The following is a 5,160-nucleotide window of genomic DNA, read 5'->3' as shown; positions in this document are numbered from 1 at the left end:
GTGCAACGGAGAACAATAATGACCACAACAATGAAAACAACTAAGCAGTTGGAGGTTTCTCGGGTTCTTGTGGACTATGATGCAGTGTTGCCTGCCCCTGGGACTGCTCTCAGACTCTGGCTCCTAGATCTGTGGTTCTCACCAGATGCCTAGGGCCCAGCTGACCTCTGATCCCACTTCCTGACTGGCCCTTCCCCTCACTGGTTGTAACCAGATGTGTCTCAAGCGCTAAAACACCTCCTTTGCAAGGTAAAGCCAAATGAGTGTGAGGATTCTGGCATGTGCTGATGTTGGGAAGGGACTTTGCTACAAATATTTTGGAGGACGATTTGACCATATGTATTAAAAAGCCTGAAAAATATTCGGACTTGATGATAAAAACCATGATAGTAGTTACTTCTAGGAGGGTTATTGGCCAAGAAGGGGGTTCAAGGGAGCCATCTAAGATGTTGGAAAGGTTCATCATCTTGATCTGGGTGGGGGCTACAAGAGTATGTATGTGAAAATTNGTCACCAAAAATGTTTTGTTAGAAAATATATATGTGAAAAAAAATTTTTAAAGGGGCGCCTGGGTGGCTCAGTCGGTTGAGCATCTAACTCTTGATTTAGGCTCAGGTTGTGATCCCAGGGTCGTGGGATCGAGCCCCGTGTAGGGCTCTGCACCAACAGCTCAGAGCCTGCTTGGGATTCTCTCTCCTCTCTCTCTCTGCCCCTCCCCACCACCCTATCCCCACTGACTCACACACATTTGCTTTTTCTCTCTCTCAAAATAAATAAACTTAAAAAAACATAAAACAATTAAAAATTAAATAAACATAGAAAATAAAATATATATGTGAAACTTTTGAACCAATGATTCTGCTATACCATTACATCCTACAGTAATAAAGGGGGAAATATTTAGTTTATTGTGTTATTTATAAATGTTAAAAAACTGGAAACCTCTGAAGTATCTGACAGCCGGGAATGGTGAATAAGTGTTATTCCATTCATTTCAAATCATATTATCAAAATGTTCTCACTGGTATTGAAAAACATTTTTAGTATTTGGTAACTATAGCATTTGGTTACTAGGACAGAAAGAAATCAATGGCAAAGTAAAGACAAGTACCAGCGTTGTCCCCTGGTGCTGTGGTGATTTCCTTGGTACCCAAAGAAAATGACCAGCTGACGATGGGAACCATTCAAGCTTCATGGGCAAAATCACACCATCAACCATGGTTCTCCTCAGTGAAGATTCAAACAGCTGAATGCCAATACCTTCAGCATTGACCTAAGGTAGTCTGGTGGGTACAACTCCAACCTCAATTAGGGATGTTTGGACTCTTTGAAGTTCTCCGTTATTCTGAAGCTCCTTTCTTGCACTTAGTCAACTCAAGTCTGGGAGCTGAGTGGTGGGTGGTGGTAACCAGGGTGGAGAAAGAATCGCTGGGGCGTTTGTGAATACTTCTGTGGCCACCATTCCAAGTATGTATGAATGCATTTATGGGTAGTTATCCATGTGGACATGATTTCTCTGGTTCACAGTTCCCAAATTTGGAATCAGGAAGGCTCTACAGTAATTTAATCAAACTGAGCATCAAAATAAGGAGGTGATAAAGTAGTATGGCTCTTCCCAGGGTGAATGTGTTAGAGATACAGCACCATCTGGTATTTTCCTAGTGGTCCACAAGCCTCTGGGAGCACTCTTGCCATTGGTTTGAAGAAGATGGAGAGAAGCAGGCTGCAGCCCCATTGGCAAACGTTTCCTCATGCTACAAAACAGCTTGCAACCTAGGGCAACACCGCATGCTTGATTAAGTTGCAATGAAAAGGATTTATTTTAAATCATTTTAATAATTTCTTTTTTATCAGAAGTTAACCAAGAAGTTTTATAGTAGCCTCTGCTGCCATGAGAGACCTGTTCCTTCATCCAGGCGGCTTTCCTACTGGTAAATTTTCCGGGGAGCCTATCACTGCATAAAATCTACATGTATTTTGGGGCACTTGGATGGCTCAGTCAGTTAAGCGTCCGACTTCAGCTCAGGTCATGATCTCACAGTTCGTGGGTTTGAGCCCCATGTTGGGCTCTGTGCTGATAGCCAGCTCAGAGCCTGGAGCCTGCTTCAGATTCTGTTTCTCCCTCTCTCTCTGACCCTCCCCTGATCACGCTGCCTCTTTCTATCTCAGAAATAAATAAAACATTAAAAAAATTTTTTTAAATCTACATGTGTTTTGACCTGAGAAAAATCAGGATGGAGCCCATGCAAAATTGCCTCTTGCTCTTTAATTGTCCAGCTCATTCTGAGGAAAATAAACTTTTTTGGTTTTGTAAGAAAGGGGGTCTCTGTGCCAGGCTTGGTTGAATGTGGGTTGCCTTTTTTCTTTTCCAAGCTCCATTCTAGTCCCTCCCCTTATCCCAGATCCTCTGTCCAAATAAGCACACCATCTCCGGGGACAAGACGGCTACTGCTCTCTGAGCTGCTGCGGGCAGCTGCTATTAACACTGCTACTGGTCTCAAAGTCATCTTTAACTTCTCTGAGAGCCCACTGTGTTCCAAGTCTCAAAAGATACCCCAAGAGACAGTATGAAGGAAATATACAAAGTGCAAGTTCTTTTAAGGAGCCAACCTCCTCTAGTACTTTTTAAAATAGCTTTTAATTTTCACGCAGGCTTCGGGAATACAGGTGTTCCATAAAGCAAGCCCCCCCTCTTAAGGGTACCTCACTCATTTATGGCTTTGATTATAAAGGTCAACTGATGGGCAGTGAGATAAAATGAAAAGGCCTCAGTCTGTCCATCGAGACCAGCAAGGTAACAAGTTTCTATTCAGTTTCTTAAGCAATCTCTAGCTGAACGGTAGCCATAGGGGAGCCGACATCTCTAGGGAATGTGCAAAGCCGTCTTTTCCAGCCATATAAACAAATCCGCTTTTCTTCAAGGCTACTTTCACAGAAACCAAATCAGTTAGTTATGAAGTACTCCCGAGAAATCAATGCTCATTGCAGGAGCCCTTCACATCAAATGTATGAGACCTTTAGAGCAAAGGGGGTGAGGAGAGGTAAGTAAACACACCTGAGGACAAACATGGCAAGAGTATAAATACTGGGCTTCTCTTCTCTCTGCCTTTGTGGAGCCTACGGAGACTGACACGTAAACCAAGCACACTTAGGGCACACGCCTCTACACCAGCAGGCCTCTTGTCTTTAGACCTATACATTGCTAAACCACATCTATAGCGTAAGGCTGATAATAATACCTAACACAGCATTCAGCTTGGCCCCTGGGGTGCCCAAGTTCTTTACAAAGGGCTTCCTTTTTAACCTTCAGGAAACGTCTTTTCTTCCTTTGGAAGACGGTCAAGGGCAAGGGCCCTTGGTTCCATTTTGTGGATAAGGAAAGAAAGCCTTGCAGCAGATGAGCAAGCCAGAGCTAGGAAGAACCAAGCTCTCTTCTTCATCCCATTGACTCTCAGGAAGAGTTTTGTAGTTGATTGATTATTTATTTATTTATTTCTGGCGGGAGTACCTGGAAAGAGTGTCACCACAACCATCAGGGAAGGTGGTTGGAAGGAAGCCTGGAGATCAGGAGCTCTCGCGGGGACAGCGTGGATGCCTTCACACAGGTAAACGGGTAAATTCCACAGGATGCCAGGCCCCCAGGGCCTATGTGTCACTGTTATCATCTTCCTCACCTTCTGGCCTCATTCTGTTCTGCTACTCCTTGGAGAGTGCAAAACCATTGCCCTCTGGGCTGACAACATAGTGACTGAGGTCTAGTGGGGTCTGGAAGGATGGGTTGGGAAGGGCTTTGCTGTCCTCCAAGCTCAGGGACATTCACACTTGGCCCTCAGTTTCCCTTAGCGGTCCCCAGTGGATTCTCGCAGGCGTGGCTTGCTCAGTCTTTCCGAAGCTCCTTGTGTTTTTATCCTGTTGCACTGAACCTAACGAGTTCCTTAGGTTTCCAGTATGCTTTATAGAGTAATATTTCTTTTCAGCTGCCTCACCAGGAAGAGCACTGACCTGGGAGTCTAACAGATCTAGGTTCAAATCCCACCTCTGCCACTTACTGGTGGAGTAGCTGCAGGAAATTTTCATCCCTTCTCTGAGATGCAGTTTCTTCATCTGTAAAATGGGAGTGTTGATACTTCCTCTTCTTGCTTTGCATGGCTGCTGTGATGAGAAAATGAGATCGTCGACATAAAAGCATCTCGTAAAAGCATCTCGACCGAAGCCCAGACCAGGGTGGTGCTGATGCCGAGTCATATTTGCTTTAGCTGAATCTCCTTCAGGCTCGTAGGGGGCTGTTGGTTCTAGAATTCTCAGATCTGGTGAATAAGGCTGTGTTCCCTCTCTCCATCTCTGCATAATTTTATACACTCTGGTCACATCTCTTCCCAGCCTTCATCTTTCTAGACTAAAGAGTCTGCATTTGTTTAATCTCTCTTCACATGGCAGCCCCCTCTACCCTCCCCCATCCTCTTGATTGTAGAGTGGCCCTTCTCTGGATCATCTCCAGCTCCATTATGTCATTCTGGAAGCACTAAGACCAAGCCTGCACAAATGTGTGTGTGTGTGTGTGTGTGTGCGTGTGTGTGTGTGTATTCATCAGCTCTGAACCTCTGACTCTGCCCCCTCCCCAGTTATAAATCCTAGAACAGGATGCTTGTCCAAGACCCTCTCTCAAACTACAGAGAAGGCCCGTCGGCCCCAGGCTGTAGCCTCCCCCATCTTTCTCTGCGCAGCCCTGGCCCCAAGGGGCTAAAACGGCTCCCTGTCTGGCTTGNCATGATCCCACCTAATCTTAAAATTCGCCTCGGACACACTTTAACCAAATCGAATTATCTTTTGCCAACATACTTTACATTCTGCAAATTTCCTTCGTCCCGAATTCCTGCCATCCAATCTTCTCAGGTCTTCTCCGAGGAATTTGCGGGAACATTTCAAAAGGAGGGGGCGGGGAGAGGGCTGAACCCCCTATGGGAGCTCCTTACTGCCTGCAAAAGATCGGGTCTGCACGGAATTCGTTCCCCGGAGGGGCCCCAGAAAGTGTCATCTTCTAGATGGTGGGAAGATTCGTATTTTCAATGGTTTTGCATATTCAGTATGAGAATTTGTTCTTTTTGTTTGTTTGTTTAATTTCTAAGGGTGTAGTCACTTGCAACGTGGTCCAAATGAGGA

This window comes from Crocuta crocuta, unplaced genomic scaffold (genome assembly GCF_008692635.1).
Source record: "Crocuta crocuta isolate KB4526 unplaced genomic scaffold, BGI_CrCroc_1.0 scaffold1156, whole genome shotgun sequence".
NCBI lineage: Eukaryota > Metazoa > Chordata > Mammalia > Carnivora > Hyaenidae > Crocuta > Crocuta crocuta.
The sequence above is the reverse complement of the archived record's forward strand: the minus strand, read 5'-3'. Positions refer to the sequence as shown.